Source organism: Tachyglossus aculeatus, chromosome 1, assembly GCF_015852505.1.
Source record: "Tachyglossus aculeatus isolate mTacAcu1 chromosome 1, mTacAcu1.pri, whole genome shotgun sequence".
NCBI classification, from domain to species: Eukaryota; Metazoa; Chordata; class Mammalia; order Monotremata; family Tachyglossidae; genus Tachyglossus; species Tachyglossus aculeatus.
Window position 1 is genome coordinate 23412380 of NC_052066.1, and position 18981 is coordinate 23431360.

Here is an 18981-nt window from a genome sequence, read left to right on the forward strand (position 1 = left end):
GAGCCCTTCTTCTTCCAGGACCAGGCCGCAGAGGGGCAGGGAGCCAGGTTAGCCACCTTTCTCCTGGTGGTTGTTTATTCTTCAACTTCCATGTGCTTCCCCTGGCTTAGTTCAGGAAAGGGACCTTTTGAGGATGTAAAGTTTCCCTGCTCCATGCTTTCTGACAAACGTTGAGAAGAGTGTGAAGTTACACATGATTTGCCTCCCCGTTAGAGTGTAAGTTCCTTGTTGGCAGGGAATGTGTCACTTTGTTATTCTCTACTTTCCAAGTAGAAGGCCCTGTACCAAGTGGACCGTCACTGAATACTGCTAACACACCTCCTCCAAGAGGCCTTCCCTGACTAAGCCCTCCTTTCCTCTTCTCCCACTCCCTTCTGCATCACCCCAGCTTGCTCCCTTTGTTCATCCCCACCTCACAACCCACAGCACTCATGTCTTGTCTTGTCCTATCTCATGCTGTCGAGTCGTCCCGGACCCATAGCGACTCCACGGACACATATCTATATGTTGCCAACTTGTACTTCCCAAGCGCTTAGTACAGTGCTCTGCACACAGTAAGCGCTCAATAAATACGATTGAATGAATGAATGAATCTCTCCCAGGATGCCCCACCTCCATCTGCAATCATTCTGGTCGTGGATCCATAGAGTTTTCTTGGTAAAAATAAGGAAGTGGTTTACCACTACCATCTTCCGCACAGTCAACTTGAGTCTCCACCCTCAACCCTTTCCCCTGCTGCTGCCACCAGCATGGGGGACTTTTGACTTGTAGCCGATTGCCTTCCACTCGCTAGCCACTGGCCAAGCTCGGAATGGAATGGGTAGGCCTCTGCTTGACTCTCCCTCCCATAACCAAGGCTGGAAGAGTACTGGAAACTCTCCAGGTATTATTAGAGGGTACAGCACTCACTTTATTTATTTATGTTAATGTCTGTCTCCCCCTCCAGACTGTGAGCCCATTGTATTTTTATATTGTACTCTCCCAAGTGCTTAGTAAAGTGCTTTGCACACAGTAAGTGCTCAATAACTATGAATGAATGAATGAATAAATACATACTACTATTACGCAGAGTCAACTTATTTTCATTTCACTTTTTATCTCCCACTGCTTCACTCTCTATGACTGCCACTTTCCTTGCGGAATGTCCTGCTAATTAGTAATTCTCATTAGTATGTACAGCAGTAGTGAGAATCTCATTCAACACTAGCACACAGTAGATCCAGGTAGCAGGAGGATAATAATATAATAATAATGGCATTTATTAAGCGATTACTAAGTGCTGAGCACTGTTCTAAGGGCTGGGCACTGTTCTAAGCGCTGGATGATGGAGCCTGGGTCTGGGAATCAGCATTCATTCATTCAATCATATTTATTGAGTGCTTACTCTGTGCAGAGCACTGTACTAAGCGCTTGGGAAGTACAAGTTGGCAACATATAGAGATGGTCCCTACCCAACAACGGGTTCACAGGCTGTGGGATCTAATCCTGGCTCCGCCACTTGTCTGCTGTGTGACCTTAGGCAAGCCACTTCACTCCTCTGTGCCTCAGTTCCCTCATCTGTAAAATGGAGATTGAGACTGTGAACCCCATGTGGGACGGGGACTGTGCCCAACCCAATTTGCTTGTATCCACCCCAGTGCTTAAAATAGTGCCTGGCACATGGTAAGCGCTTAACAAATACCATAATAGTAATTATCATAATTATTAATGTAAGTCACTTTAGTTTTACATGTCCTGCCCCTGGCCTGAATCAAAAAAGGGGGCTTCTAGAGAAGTGGGGTTCAGCTGTCCTGGGCTTTTATCATCATCATGATCATCAATTGTATTTATTGAGCGCTTACTATGTGCAGAGCACTGTACTAAGCACTTGGGAAGTACAGATTGGCAACATATAGAGACAGTCCCTACCCAACAGTGGGCTCACAGTCTAAAAGGGGGAGACAGAGAACAAAACCAAACATACTAACAAAATAAAATAAATAGGATAGATATGTACAAGTAAAATAAATAAATAGAGTAATAAATATGTACAAACATATATACATATATACAGGTGCTGTGGGGAAGGGAAGGAGGTAAGATGGGGGGGACGGAGAGGGGGACGAGGGGGAGAGGAAGGAAGGGGCTCAGTCTGGGAAGGCCTCCTGGAGGAGGTGAGCTCTCAGTAGGGCCTTGAAGGGAGGAAGAGAGCTATCTTGGCGGATGGGCAGAGGGAGGGCATTCCAGGCCCGGGGGATGACGTGGGCCGGGGGTCGATGGCGGGACAGGCGAGAACGAGGTACGGTGAGGAGATTAGTGGCGGAGCAGCGGAGGGTGCGGGCTGGGCTGGAGAAGGAGAGAAGGGAGGTGAGGTAGGAGGGGGCAAGGTGATGGACAGCCTTGAAGCCCAGGGAGAGGAGTTTCTGCCTGATGCGCAGATTGATTGGTAGCCACTGGAGATTTTTGAGGAGGGGAGTAATATGCCCAGAGCATTTCTGGACAAAGATAATCCAGGCAGCAGCATGAAGTATGGATTGAAGTGGAGAGAGACACGAGGATGGGAGATCAGAGAGAAGGCTGGTGCAGTAGTCCAGACGGGATAGGATGAGAGCTTGAATGAGCAGGGTAGCAGTTTGGATGGAGAGGAAAGGGCGGATCTTGGCAATGTTGCGGAGCTGACACCAGCAGGTTTTGGTGACGGATTGGATGTGAGAGGTGAAAGAGACAGCGGAGTCGAGGATGACACCAAGGTTGCGGGCTTGTGAGACGGGAAGGATGGTAGTGCCGTCAACAGAGATGGGAAAGTCAGGGAGAGGACAAGGTTTGGGAGGGAAGACAAGGAGTTCAGTCTTCGACATGTTGAGCTTTAGCTTTTATCTGTTTTAGATTTTTTTCTTTCTCCACATCACTCCACTATTCATTCATTCATTCAATTTTTATTGAGCGCTTACTGTGTGCAGAGCACTGTACTAAGCGCTTGGGAAGTACAAGTTGGAAACACATAGAGACAGTCCCTACCCAACAGCTGGCTCACAGTCTAGAAGGGGGAGACAGACAACAAAACAAAACGTATTAACAAATTAAAATAAATAGAATAAATATGTACAAGTAAAATAAATAAATAAATAGAATAATAAATACGTACAAACATATATACATATATACATGTGCTGTGGGGAGGGGAAGGAGGTAAGAGGGGGACGGGGAGGGGGAGGAGGGGGAGAGGAAGGAGGGGGCTCAGCCTGGGAAGGCCTCCTGGAGGAGGTGAGCTCTCAGTAGGGCCTTGAAGGGAGGAAGAGAGCTAGCTAGGCAGAGGTGCGGAGGGAGGGCATTCCAGGCCAGGTGGATGATGTGGGCCGGGGGTCGATGGTGGGACAGGTGAGAATGAGGCACAGTGAGGAGATTAGCGGCAGAGGAGCAGAAGGTGTGGGCTGGGCTGGAGAAGATGAGAAGAGAGGTGAGGTAGGAGGAGGCGAGGTGATGGACAGCCTTGAAGCTGAGGGTGAGAAGTTAACACTACCTGTATATGCCACTCCAGTTAAAGGCACGTTTACTGAGGACTTTTTGTGCACAAACCATAATAGTAATTGCAGTATTTGTTAAGCATTTACTATGTGCTAGGCACTTTACTAAGCACTGGGGTGGTTACAAGCAAATGGGGTTAGACATGGTCCCTGTTCCAAGTGGGGCTCACAGACTCAATCCCCATTTCACAAATGAGGTAACTGAAGCCCAGAGAAGTGAAATGATTTGCCCAAGGTCACACAGCAGATAGTTGGTAGAGCTGGGATTAAAACACATGACCTTCTGACTCCCAGGCTGGTACTAAGCATTTGGGAGAATAGAACAATCAATCAATCAATCGTATTTATTGAGCGCTTACTGTGTGCAGAGCACTGTACTAAGCACTTGGGAAGTACAAGTTGGCAATATATAGAGACAGTCCCTACCCAACAGTGGGCTCACAGTCTAGAAGGGGGAGACAGAGAACAAAACCAAACATATTAACAAAATAAAATAGAACAGCAGTTAGGCTGTAAGGCTGTTAAGCCACTGAAGTGGCTTCGTGGAAAGAGGCCAAGCCTGGGAATCAGTGACCCTGGGCTCTAATCTTGGCTCTGACATTTTCCTGCTGTGTGACCTTGGGCAAGTCCCTTAACTTCTCTATGCCTCAATTACCTCTCGGTAAAATGACAATTCATTACGTGTTCTTCTTCCCACTTGGACTTTGAGCCCCATGTTTGACAGGGAATGTGTCTGACCTGATTAACTTGTATCAATCCCAAAACTGAGTACAGTGCTTGGCACATAGTAAGTGCTTAACAAGTATCATTGTTGTGATACTTGTTTTGAGAAGCAGTGTGGCTCAGTGGAAAGAGCCTGGGCTTTGGAGTCAGAGGTCATGGGTTCAAATCCCGGCTCCGCACTTGTCAGCTGTGTGACTTTGGGCAAGTCACGTCACTTCTCTGGGCCTCAGTTACCTCATCCGTAAAACGGGGATTAAGACTGTGAGCACCCCCCGTGGGACAACCTGATCACTTTGTAACCTCCCCAGTGTGCTTAGAACAGTGCTTTGCACATAGTAAGTGCTCAATAAATGCCATTATTATTATTATTATTATTAAGATATGTCTCCTGCCCTCCAGAAGCTTACAATTAAATGGGAGAGACAGCCAAACGATTTTACAATTTGTGGGAGGAGGAAGAAGAACAAGGTTATAGCAGGAAGTAGTACAAACATGTCAGAATGAGTTGTCCGAATAGATTCTTGAATACAGTGCTTTGCACATAGTAAGTGCTTAACAAATACCATTATTATTATTATTATCATATGTGTATGGTAATACACTAGACTGTGAGCCCGTTGTTGGGTAGGGACCGTCTCTATACGTTGCCAACTTGTACTTCCCAAGCACTTAGTGCAGTGCTCTGCACACAGTAAACGCTCAAAAAATATGATTGAATGAATGAATGAATGAATGTGTATACCGGTCAGTGTTGAGGGTAGGAATTAGATGCTGTAATAATAATAATTACGGTATTTGTTAAGTGCTTACTATGTGCTAAGCACTGTTGGGTGTTTGCTGGGTTGACTGGGCTGGGGTGTTGTGAATTAAACTCTTTAAACTGCTTTGAGAAGGGACCAGAAGAGAAAGATCCAACAGAACTCTTGCCAAAGCTTGCCAGCTACCCTGCATGGACATGCTTCAAAATGGTGGTGTTCCCTCAGGGAATGTGCCCTGGGCATGTAGCTAGAGAGGGAGAAAGGCTAGGCTTCTCATCCCTAATCCCTCCTGTAAATCAGAAAATGGGTTTTCCATGGATTTAACTCTGTGGGAGAGAGCGAGAGGAGGAGCCTGCTGGTTTATGGCACTACATCACAACTTCAGAGTTATGCTGCAGTTGTAGTGTGATGAAATAGAAACTTTGTGAGCACCCTATAACATACTGCACTCTCCTTGCTGATTCCATGCTGAGAAGCAGCGTGGCTCAGTGGAAAGAGCCCGGGCTTTGAAGTCAGAGGTCATGGGTTCAAATCCCGGCTCTGCCAATTGTCAGCTGTGTGACTTTGGGCAAGTCACTTAGCTTCTCTGGGCCTCAGTTACCACATCTGTAAAATGGGGATTAAGACTGTGAGCCCCCCATGGGACAACCTGATCACCTTGTAACCTCCCCAGTGCTTATTAGAACAGTGCTTTGCACATAGTAAGCACTTAATAAATACAATTTAAAAAAAAGTAGTATGGCCTAGTGAATAGAGCATGGGCCCAGATCCACCACTTGTCTGCTGTGTGGCCATGGGAAAGTCATTTAACTTTTCTGCACCTCAGTTCCTTCATCTGTAAAATGGGGATTAAGACTGTGAACTCCATGTGGGACAGGGCCTGTGTCCAACCTGATCAGCTTGTATGTACCCCTGTGCTCAGAATAGTGCCTGACATAGAAAGCGCTTAACAAATACCATTATTATTATTCCACAAGCAGTGGGACACTTTACAAAATCTTATTCAGGCCAAATCCTTTAGGAAGATATTTCAGTCAGTCACTTTTGAACGGCTATTGGCTGCTCAGCCTCATAATAATAATGGCATTTGTTAAGCGCTTACTATGTGCAAAGCACTGTTCTAAGCGCTGGGGAGGATACAAGGTGATCAGTTTGTCCCATGTGGGGCTCACAGTCTTCATCCCCATGTTACAGATGAGGGAACTGAGGCACAGAGAAGTGAAGTGACTTGACCAAAGTCACACAGCTGACAAGTGGCAGAGCCGGCATTTGAACCCATAATTGCGCTGACTATGTGCCAAGCACTGTTCTAAGCGCTGGGGAGGATACAAGGTGATCAGTTTGTCCCATGTGGGGCTCACAGTCTTCATCCCCATTTTACAGATGAGGTAACTGAGGCACAGAGAAGTGAAGTGACTTGACCAAAGTCACACAGCTGACAAGTGGCAGAGCCGGCATTTGAACCCACAGTCTCTGGCTCCCAAGCCCGTGCTCATTCCATTGAGCCACACTGCTTCTCATAGTCCGAATCACTAAGCTGGACTGATCTGGGGTGGCCTCGGGAAGGAGGGGGACTAGACTGTGGTTGAAGCCCTGGGGGATGGAACCCAGGCCGATTGAGGGGGCACATGCAGTTTCCTCCCAAACTGAAGCCTGTGTGGGCGAATATGGGGCGCAACCCTCGTGGGCAGGGGGGGACCCTAGTCAGGGCTATCACAGCCGGGGCTCTCCCACCTCCTCAGGAGGATTCGTGCTGCTCAAGGTCCGTCTCCTCACATGTTCACTGTAAGTGGGGACAGCACTGCAGGAGGGGAGGGAGCTCAGGAGAGCTGTTGATGCCCCCGCCGTTCCCGACTGTGAGCCCTTTGTTGGGTAGGGACCGTCTCCATATATTGCCAACTTGTACTTCCCAAGCGCTTAGTACAGTGCTCTGCACACAGTAAGCGCTCAATAAATACGATTGAATGAATCATACCACGATGCTGCCAGGTTTTGCTTTTTTATGGTATTTGTTAAGTGCTTACTTTGTGCCAAGCACTGTTCTAGGCATTGAGGTAGATACAAGATAATCAGGTTGGACACAATCCATGTCCCACATGGGAATCACAGTCAATCAATCAATCAATCATATTTATTGAGCGCTTACTGTGTGCAGAGCACTGTACTAACCGCTTGGGAAGTACAAGTTGGCAACATATAGAGACAGTCCCTACCCAACAGTGGGCTCACAGTCTAGAAGGGGGAGACAGAGAACAAAACCAAACATACTAACAAAATAAAATAAATAGAATAGATATGCACAAGTAAAATAAATAAATAAATAAAGTAATAAATAAGTACAAACATATATACATATATACAGGTGGGGAAGGGAAGGCAGTAAGACGGGGGGATGGGGGGGTGAGGGGGAGAGGAAGGAGGGGGCTCAGTCTGGGAAGGCTTCCTGGAGGAGGTGAGCTCTCAGTAGGGCCTTGAAGGGAGGAAGACTTGTACTTCCCAAGCGCTTAGTACAGTGCTCTGCACACAGTAAGCACTCAATAAATACAATTGAATGAATGCTACCATGATGCTGCCAGGTTTTGCTTTTTTATGGTATTTGCTAAGTGCTTACTTTGTGCCAAGCACTGGTCTAGGCACTGAGGTAGATACAAGATAATCAGGTTGGACACAATCCATGTCCCACGTGGGAATCATGGTCTTATTCCCCATTTTACAGATGAGGCAACCGAGGTCCAGGGAAGTGATGTGACTTGCTCAAAGTCACACAGAGAGAAGTGGCGGAGTCAGGACTAGAATCCAGGTCCTTCTGAATCCCAGGCCCAGGCTCCACCCACTAGGCTGCACTGTGGGTGAACAGAGATGCTCACACTCGCAGTGTGCAGGATACTGCACAGGCTCAGTGGAAAGAGCACGGGCTTTGGAGTCAGAGGTCATGGGTTCAAATCCCAACTCTGCCAATTGTCAGCTGTGTGACTTTGGGCAAGTCACTTCACTTCTCTGGGCCTCAGTTACCTCATCCGTAAAATGGGGTTAAGGCTGTGAGCCCCCCGTGGGACAACCTGATCACCTTGTATCCTCCCCACCACATAGAACAGTGCTTCGCACATAGTAAGTGCTTAATAAATGCCATCATCATTATTATTATTATTATTATTATTATTATTATTATCCTTTTCCCTCCCCTTAAAGCAGGAAAGGAGAGCAAATCAAAGCATAAATCATCCTTGACAAATCTCATGTTTGTTTTCTTTTTATTTAAAAGCAAATGAAAAACAAATCCCCTGGGGCCAGAAGCATTATAAGCAGGGAATGTGCCTGCTAATTCTCCTGTATTGTTCTCTCCCCAGTGCTTAGAACAGTGCTCAGCACATAGTAAGTGCTCAATAGATACAACTGATTGATGGACTGAGGCAAAGGTGACCTTCGGGTTGGAGAATACTGGGGCCCCGCATCAGGTGGAGTCTTGTGACTGTTCAGGGGAGGCAGCGATATGAGCAGGATCATGACTGGGGGGTGGGTACCAGGCCCTTGTCTGATTGCATCGTGGGCCTGGGTTGGGGAAGCAGCACCATGTTGGACTGCAGTTCAACCCCTTCACCTAATTATAATAATAATGAATAATTATGGTACTTAAGTGCTTACTATGTGCCAAGCGCTGTTCTAAGCCCTGGGGTAGATACAAGTTAATCAGGATGGACACAATCCCTGTCTCATGGGGGGCTCACACTCTTAACCCCTGTTTCACAGAGGAGGCCCAAAGAAGTTAAATGATTTGCCCAAGGTCTCACAGCAGACATGCCCCACCAATTGTCAGCTGTGTGACTTTGGGCAAGTCACTGAACTTCTCTGTGTCTGTTACCTCATCTGTAAAATGGAGATTAAGACTGTGAGCCCCCTGTGGGACAACCTGATCACCTTGTAACCTCCCCAGTGCTTAGAACAGTGCTTGGCACATAGTAAGCACTTAATAAATGCTATTATTATTATTATTATGTGGCAGAACCAGGATTAGAACCCTGATCTTTCTAACTCACAGACCCATGCTCTAACCACTGAACTATGCTGGGTTGTCTAGGGCTCCCAGACAATTTTGTGCGCCAACCCAATGCCTCTTGTGTAAGTGCACACCTTCCACAGACTCAACCTTCCTACTCACTCATTGCTCTCCATTACCCCAAAGGGAACACCACTGGCAAGGACACATCATGGCCTAGTGGATAGAGCCTGCCTGAGAATCAGAAGGACCTGGATTCTAATGCCATCTCTGCCACTTGTCTGCTGTGTGACCTTAGCAAAGTCACTTCACTTCTCTGGTCCTCGGTTCCCTCATCTGTAAAATGGGGATTAAGACTGTGAGCCCTATTTGGGACATGGGCTGTATCTTGTATCTAGCCAAGCGCTTAGAAAAGTGCCTGTTACATAGGAAGCGCCTAATGAATGGCCTAAAAAATAATGAACAGCACTGAGCAAACCCCTTCCCGGTACTATAGTCCATTCCTCAGCGCATGTTCTCGATCCTGACATAGAACGAAAACCTACCCAAAGGACTGAAATTCATCTGTTGTGTTCAGTGGGAGATTCACTGTGTACAGTGCTCTGCACACAGTAAGCGCTCAATAAATATGATGGAATGAATGAATGAATTCCACCTAATAACTTGCTTTAGAAACTCTAATAGCTTCATCCGAGACAAACAATAATAATAATAATTATAATAATGATAATTGTTAAGTACTTACTATGTGCCAAGCACCATTCCAAGTACTGGGGGAGATACAAGGGTAATCAAGTACCTGTTTGGAGTGAACAAAGCGGTTCTGAGGTGATCATGAGCCTCCTACTTGGCACTTTTAAAATACATTAACTTTGAGCCTAACTGAAAGATTATGGGGTCTGGCGGCTAGGTGAAGTAGGAGTGAGGGACATCCTTCTCCCAGTCTGTTTCCTCAAGTTTCCCTTATATATTAACTCATTCAGATCATGCTCTGGCATTTTCTGTTGTGATGATACTCCCTTCCGCACGAATCAGTCGCGGGTCTGGGCTGCTTTGAGGTTTAAGAACCGAGTACACAAAACAGGATTTTTCCTCAAGTTTAAAATCTGTATGTGCCGATGATGGACCACAGTATGTTGGGGAAAAGGAAGAAGGAAGTAGGGAGAGACAGATCCTTTTATAAAAGACCAGCAGTTCTCTGTGCTTTTATCCTAGGTGAAGATTACATTTAACACCCAGGGATCTTTGCCGCCTCAGATCCTTTTCAGAATGAGTCACTGTGGCACTGCAGATAGTTTTGGGTGTCCTTTCATTTTTTTTGACAGTATTAAATATATACCCCAGTGAACCATAAATCAGGGGTTTATCTGCGAATAAATCGTATCTGCAATAAGGGACCACTTCCTATTAATTGGACAGTGCATTAAATTAAGCAGATATACTTTTTCAAAAAATACAAAATGTGTCAGCTAGCCATCTTTAATGAATTTTAATTTCAAACCGCCTTTTCTTTGGGGGAAAGCTATTTTCCCTTCATCTGGAGAAATTATGGTTCGACTGGAAGATTTGCTGAGTGAGTTTCATGGGTTATTGTATCCATGTTACTCTATTTTTCACTCTTAAAGTAGTGGGCCTCTCCTCATGTCATGAATTGGTTTGGGCTCACATGAACGTGTGTATGTGTGTATTTGCATGAAGATGCATGTTTTGCCCTGTGTATGCTATGTCTGTTTATGCAGACGAGAGTTCAAATGTGAGTAGAGCAAACACATTTGTCTCAGGAAGTAAAACACTCCTATAATGAGATATTGAAGCTTGTCTTGGTCCTGTCCAAACCAACCAACTCGAATTGATGGCCTGTCTCATCTGAGAATACATGCGATCAACTGAGCCCACAAGGGAGCCTGCCAAACCTGGAAATAGCTAGTCAAGTGGAGAAGCTCCACAACCCACCTAGCTATGATTGTTGTACTGTAGTCTCCCAAGTGCTAAGTACACGGTTTTGCACACAGTAAGCATTCAATAAATACAATTGAATGAATTTCTTTGTGATTCCGTCATTCTGGGAAAAATTTTGTCATTTTTATTCCAGGTGATGGAATCATAGCATTTGTAGGACTATTCGTGTGGATTAGTAGTAGTAAGATAATAAATAATGATGGCATTTATTAAGTGCTTACAATGTGCAACGCACTGTTCCAAGTGCTGGGGAGGTTACAAGGTGATCAGGTTGTCCCACGGGGTGCTCACAGTCTTAATCCCCATTTTTACAGATGAGGTAACTGAGGCCCAGAGAAGTTAAGTGACTTGCCCAAAGTCACACAGCTGACAATTGACGGAACGAGAATTTGAACCCATGACCTCTGACTCTCGTGTCTCATGCCCATGTCTCTCCCATCCTAAAAAAACCCTCTCTTGACCCCACCTCACCTTCTAGCTATTGCCCCAACTCCCTCCTACCATTCCTTTCCAAACTCCTTGAACGAGTTGTCTACACGCACTGCCTCGAATTCCTCAATGCCAACTCTCTCCTTGAAACCCTCCAGTGTGGCTTCCGTCCCCTACATTCCATGGAAACTGCCCTCTTAAAGGTCACCAATGACCTCCTGCTTGCCAAATCCAACGGCTCATACTCTATCCTAATCCTCCTCGACCTCTCAGCTGCCTTCGACACTGTGGACCACCCACTTCTCCTCAACACGCTATCCAACCTTGGCTTCACAGACTCCGTCCTCTCCTCGTTCTCCTCTTATCTCTCCAGTCGTTCTTTCTCAGTCTCTTTTGCAGGCTCCTTCTCCCCCTCCCACCCCCTTACTGTGGGGGTTCCCCAAGGTTCAGTTCTTGGTCCCCTTCTGTTCTCTATCTACACCCTCTCCCTTGGTGACCTCATTCGCTCCCACGGCTTCAACTATCATCTCTACGCTGATGACAACCAAATCTACATCTCTGCCCCTGCTCTCTCCCCCTCCCTCCAGGCTCGCAACTCCTCCTGCCTTCAGGACATCTCCATCTGGATGTCTGCCCGCCACCTAAAACTCAACATGTCCAAGACTGAACTCTTTGTCTTCCCTCCCAAACCCTGCCCTCTCCCTGACTTTCCCATCACTGTTGATGGCACTACCATCCTTCCCGTCTCACAAGCCCACAAACTTGGTGTCATCCTCGACTCCGCTCTCTTGTTCACCCCTCACATCCAAGCCGTCACCAAAACCTGCCGGTCTCAGCTCCGCAACATTGCCAAGATCCGCCCTTTCCTCTCCATCCAAACCACTACCCTACTCGTTTAAGCTCTCATCCTATCCCGTCTGGACTACTGCATCAGCCTTCTCTCTGATCTCCCATCCTCGTGTCTCTCCCCACTTCAATCCGTACTTCATGCTGCTGCCCGGATTATCTTTGTCCAGAAACGCTCTGGGCATGTTACTCCCCTCCTCAAAAATCTCCAGTGGCTACCAATCAATCTGCGCATCAGGCAGAAACTCCTCACCCTGGGCTTCAAGGCTGTCCATCCCCTCGTCCCCTCCTACCTCACCTCCCTTCTCTCCTTCTCCAGCCCAGCCCGCACCCTCCGCTCCTCTGCCGCTAATCTCCTCACCGTTCCTCGTTCTCACTTGTCCCACCATCGACCCCCGGCCCTAGTCATCCCCCTGGCCCGGAATGCCCTTCCTCTGCCCACCCACCAAGCTAACTCTCTTCTTCCCTTCAAGGCCCTACTGAGAGCTCACCTCCTCCAGGAGGCCTTCCCAGAATGAGCCCCCTCCTTCCTCTCCCCCTCGTCCTCCCCTCCATCCTCCCCGTCTTACCTCCTTCCCTTCCCCACAGCACCTGTGTATATGTATATATGTTTGTACATATTTATTACTCTATTCATTTATTTATTTTACTTGTACGTATCTATTCTATTTATTTTATTTTGTTAATATGTTTTGTTTTTTTTCTCTGTCTCCCCCTTCTAGGCTGTGAGCCCACTGTTGGGTAGGGACTGTCTCTATATGTTGCCAACTTGTACTTCCCAAGTGCTTAGTACAGTGCTCTGCACACAGTAAGCGCTCAATAAATACGATTGATTGATTGATTGATTGACTCCAAAGCCCGTGCCCTTTCCACTGAGCCATTGTGCTTAGTATTCATTCTTTCATTCAGTCCTATTTACTGAGCGCTTATTGTGTGCAAAGCACTGCGCTAAGCTCTTGAGAGAGTACAATATAACAATAAACAGACACATTCTCTGCCCACAACAGTCATATATCACCCTTTAGAATGCCAGTAAACTCCCCTCCTAGCTTTAATAAAATGTCCAAACCGTGAATTCCACCAGATTTTTAATTTGCATGACCCCATTGTTTCCCATGGATCATTTAAAAGTTACTGCCGATTGTCTTCGAAGAGTCTGGATTATACCCATGTTTTTCTGGCTGAGTTTTGGGATCATCTATTCAAGTTTCAATCGGTCATTCATATTTTTGAGCAGTTACTGTGTGCAGAGCACTATACTAGGCATTTGGGAAAGTACAGTGTAACAGAGTTGGTAGATACATTCCCTGCCAACATCGAGTTTATAGTCTAGAGGGGGAAGATTGTGCAATTTGCATGTCTATTTTAAGCAGCTCAAAGTCCCAGAAGAATTAGGTTAGGCCAACAGAAATCGGGTTGCGGGTCGGAAATCATTTTAATGCATTTTAGGAAAGACAGAGCTGACAATTCTGACTCTTTATTTCTGTCTGGTTATTGATGATTACTCTCAGATTTTTTCATGGTTACTACCCTCATTTTTAACTAAAATGTATTGTTTCCTAGTTGTCTCTGCATTGCACACATTTTTAAAACTTCATTTTTCCACCAAGTCAGCATAAGCAAAGTGGATATAATCGTGGCCCAGTGGAAAGGGAACAGGACTGGGAATCAGGAGACAGCCATTTGCCAGCTGTCTGGCCTTGGGCAGGTCACTTAGCCTTTCTGTGCCTCAATTTCTTCATCTGTAGAATGGAGATTTATGCCTGTCTCCCACTCCCTTAAAGTGTGAGCCTGTTGTAAGACAGTGGTCGCATCTGATCTGATTGTTTTGTACCTACCTGGCTGCTTAGCTCAAACAAAGCACTTAACAAAAGCCACAATCATTATTTGGAGCCAAGGACTTGCTTGACCTGATAATGAGCCCAAGAGTAAAGGCTCAGACTAGATTTCAGGCTTTTCCAGCTCTAGCAATGTCCCTTGAGGTGGAGAGGAGTGATATTGGGTGACCAAAGAAAGTGAAAGTGTGATTCCTACCCTTAATCTTTCCGTCTTGAGGAGACTATTTAGCAAGAAAATGTAAGAATGCACAGATAGAAGGAGGGGTATACACATGTAGTAGTTGTAGTGGTAGTAAGGGTGTTTATTAAGCAACCACTAAGTGGAATGCACTTGTACTAAGCACTTGGGAAGAACAAAATGTGAAGTGATGCATTCCCTTCCCATAGGGAACTTGCATTCATTTAGATAATAATAATAATAGCATTTATTAAGTGCTTTCTATGTGCAAAGCACTGTTCTAAGCTCTGGGGAAGTTACAAGGTGATCAAGTTGTCCCATGGGGGGCTCATAGTCTTCATCCCCATTTTACGGATGAGGGAACTGAGGCACAGAGAAGTTAAGTGACTTGCCCAAAGTCACAGAGCTGACAAATGGTGGATGTGGTTTGTTTGTTTATGTTTATGTCTTTGTTTAGATTTGGTTTGTTTGTTTATGATATCTGTTAAGCCCTCACTATGCGTCAAGCACTGTGCTGGGATATATATGAGTTTATCAGGTTGGACACGGTCCCTGTCCCACATGGGGTTTACAGTCAAAGTAGGAGGAAATGGGATTTAATCCCCATTTTACAATTGAGAAAACTGAAGCACAGAGAAGTTAATTGACTAGCCTAAGGTCACACAGCAAGCAATTGGCAGAGCTAGGATTAAAACCCAGATCCTCTGACTTACAGGCTTGCTCTTTCCATTGGGCCAAGCTGCTTCTTGAACACCTGAATACATAAACAAATGTTTCATATCTACATACGCAATCAATAGCATATTGAAGGTGTGTCTTGGGATAGCAGTGCAGATATTAGCAGTGGTACAGAGTGACACAAGAAAGTTTAGAGAACAAATTCACAGTTAATGAGAAAATATCTCTAGACAGCCAGACTTTTTAAAAGCAATTTTACAAGGACATCTTCATTTTAATCTTGGGTTTTTTTTTTCTTTTCTAGACTAAATAATCAGACTTTGAAACATCTTTGATTTGAAAAAAAAATCTATCGTGGAATATTTTATTTTTCCTTAAGTGCTTTTGCAGAGGCAATGACCACAACTGAAGAGCGTATTCAAGGAGAAGATTCCCACTTTACATAATAGTGTTAAAAGATTAACGACTGTGGCCTCTTTCTCAATCTGCCTTGGCATGTGATCGACTTTTTAAATCTCCTCTCGGTATTGATCACCATTCCCGACCATCACCCGAGGATCAGATTGCATCCAACACCCAGGAATGAGTTTTATTCATTCGTTCAATCGTATTCATTGAGCGCTTACTGTGTGCAGAGCACTGTACTAAGCGCTTGGAAAGTACAATTTGGCAACAGAGACAATCCCTACCCAACAATGGGCTCACAGTCTAGAAGGGGGGCTGACAAGCAAGGCGAGGGTCCTGCCCTACTGCCCACCTGCCTGCTTTGCCCCAACCTTAGGGGCTGAGTCAGTCAGTCACTCTTATTTACTGAGCGCTTACTGTGTGCGGAGCACTGTACTAATCATAATTATGGCTGGAGCAAATACAAGCAAATTGAGTTGGACATAGTCCCTGTTCCATGTGGCGCTCACAGTCTCAATCCCTATTTTACAGATGAGGTAACTCAGGTCCAGAGAAGTGCCTTGCCCAAGGTCAAATAGCAGGCAAGTGGCGGAGGTAGGATTAGAACCCATGACCTTCTGACTCCCAGGCATGTGTTCTATCAACTATGCCATGTTGCTACTACTTCCACGGACTCCTCCTCCTCCTCCTCCAGTTCTGCATTCAGCCCTAATCTCGGCCCTATCCTTCTCCTCTTCCTTTGCCCTTCCTTTGACATATATGTTGCCACCTTGTACTTCCCAAGCGCTTAGTACAGTGCTCTGCACACAGTAAGAGCTCAATAAATACGATTGATTGATTAATTGATTTGCCCGTTCTGGCTTGCCCCCCATTTCCCACCTCAAGTCACTAGTCTCGGGTCCTGAGTGTCTTAGTCTCCTCTCCAACCCCCTCTCCCACAGCCACAACCCCCTGGAAGGCTCAACGGAAGCATCCCCTCAAGGGGCCTGAAGTTTTACAGACATGTGGCTTCCCTGATTACAATATGTAATATACATTTACAGTGTATAACTATAATGATAACTGTGGTATTTGTTAAGTACTGCCTATGGGCCAAGCCCTGGAGCTGTTACAATCAGATCGGCCTAGTCTCTGTCCCACAAAGGGCTCGTGGTTTAACAGGGAGGAAGATCAGATATTTTATCCCCAATTTTCAGATGAGGAAACTGAGGTGCAGAGAAGTTAAGTGACTTGGCCAATTTCACACAGCATACAGGTGGCAGGGCTGGGATTAGAAAGCTCATTGTGGGCAGGGAATGTGTTTATTATTGAGAAGCAGCATGGCTCAGGGGAAAGAGCACCGGTTTGGGAGTCAGAGGTCACAGGTTCCAATCCCGGCTCTGTCGCTTGTCAGCTATGACTTTGGGCAAGTCACTTCACCTCTCTGTACCTCAGTTACCTCATCCGTAAATAGGGATTAAGACCAGGAGCCCCATGCGGGACAACCTGATCACCTTGTATCCACCCCAGTGCTTAGAACAATGCTTCGCACATAGTAAGTGCTTAACAAATGCTATTATTATTATTATTATTATTATTGTTATATTGTACTCTCCCAAATTCTTAGTATAGTACTCTGCACACCGTGTGTGCTCAATAAATACCATTGAATTAATGAATTAATTAGAACCCAGGTCTTCTGACTCTGGCCCAGCTCTTTCCACTAGGACAGAATATTCCTTGGGTACAATATTCTATAATGCCATTATTCATTCATTCATTCATTCATTCATTCATTCAATCGTACTTATTGAGCACTTACTGTGTGCAGAGCACTGTACTACGCACTTGGGAAGTACAAGCTGGCAACATATAGAGACGGTCCCTACCCAACAGCGGGCTCACAGTCTAGAAGGGAGAGACAGACGACAAAACAAAACATATTAACAAAATAAAACAGAGTAAATTTGTACAAATAAAATAGAGTAATAAATACGTACAAACATGTATACATATATACAGGTGCTGTGGGGAGGGGAAGGAGGCAAGGCAAGGGTGGGGGGGATGGGGAGGGGCCATTCTACATTCCACTGCTTTCCTTGGGAGCTTTCAAATTGTTAACAGGGTCTAGGCCTCTCCCCCTTTGACATCTTTGACATTGAATCACTCCCTCCCTGCAGCTACCTGCGGACATAAATCCCCGAGGTGATTGGTTCATTCCTGTCCTACCTGGAACCTGCTGTGGGTTTGCTTACCTCTAGGATGCTTTTTTTTTCCTCTCCGTTTTTGTGATTTTGATTTTTTTTTCTATCGTGTTTCGGTTTATATTTACCCAGTCGCTGCTCATCCTCTCCATCTAGGCTCACTACATTTTTTTTTTTTTTGGTTCAGTCACTGATAAAGGGCTTTGTAGGTCAGAGCAAAGACCTTGAACTCTTCATCTATGTTACCAAAAGTGGTAAGAGCAGGTGGAGAGCAGGAGTTCACTGGCGCTTAAATCACAGTAAACAGGGGGAGTGGCAATTCTGCATTCAGCAGCGGTTGTTCCATTCAGATGAATTTCAAAAGAATCTCTGAGACAAAAAATACAGTTTTCTATCCTTAAGTTGACTGAGGTGTGAATACAAGGCTGAGCACAGGACCCAGAAGCCAGAACCAATGAAAAAAATCTGTTTATATTCCAACCCTGCACTCAGTAATTGGATGGCCTCAAGCAAGCCATTTTCCCCCTGGGCCTCAATTTTCTCATCTGTAAAATGGGGCTATAATAATAACTTAGACATCAACAGAGTAACCAATACAATTGTATAAAAAAAAGCTTCTTTTACAGCACCACTGCATGAAGAATTAAAAACCCCTCCAGACAGAGAGTAAACAGAAAAAGCATCAGCAATAAACATGGTTAAAAAAATGTTTTAAAAATAACAACTGCCTCATTGTGGAAGAATTGTTCAGATTACTGCAGCCATGAAAAACAGTCAGTCAGTCAATGGTATTTATTGAGCACTTACTGTGTGCAGAGCACTGTACTAAGCACTTGAGAGAGTACAATTCAACAGAGTTGGTAGATACGTTCCCTGTCCATAATGAGCTTACAGTCCAGAGACCAATTTGCAGTCTAGTATGTGTATCTAGAAAGGAAATATCATGAGAGGTTTGTTTGTAAGTGGATGATGGACCCCCACAAAAAAATGAATACAGCATTTTCCTTCCAATTGATTCCTTCTGGCTGTTACTTTCATGGACACCTGTGTCTGAACAGGAACCCCTGAGTACATTGACTTCAGGCAAATGCTCTTCAAGCTTAGTGAAGCAGTAGAAAAATGTTTGGATAACTGGAATGGATAAGGGAAAGTTAGGCATTGGAGTAATGGATGGAGCCAACAAAAATTAAATGAGTCCAAGAGAATAGCTGCAGCCTTAATGGCTTTGAAAATTATCAGCAGGCTGCTAACACCCAGCTGAATAAAAAGTGCAGACTGACTCCATGATTTGTCTGAAATGCAATAATTAAAGAGAGAAGCAGAACTGAGAATCAGATTGAGAAGCGGTGTGGCTCAGCGGAAAGAGCACGGGCTTGGGAGTCAGAGGTCATGGGTTCTAATTCTGGCTCTGCCACTTGTCATTCATTCATTCATTCATTCAATCAATCATATTTATTGAGTGCTTACTGTGTGCAGAGCACTGTATT

The 18981-nt window shown here is 45.3% G+C and overlaps 1 non-coding gene across 1 annotated transcript; it reads right to left on the reverse strand.

Annotated features, from left to right (window-relative positions):
• Positions 1 to 763: 763 nt before the first annotated feature.
• Positions 764 to 898, reverse strand: LOC119934706. The gene has a single exon (XR_005453000.1). It is a non-coding gene; the product is annotated as a small nucleolar RNA SNORA7 (small nucleolar RNA).
• Between the last annotated feature and the right edge of the window lie 18083 nt (positions 899 to 18981).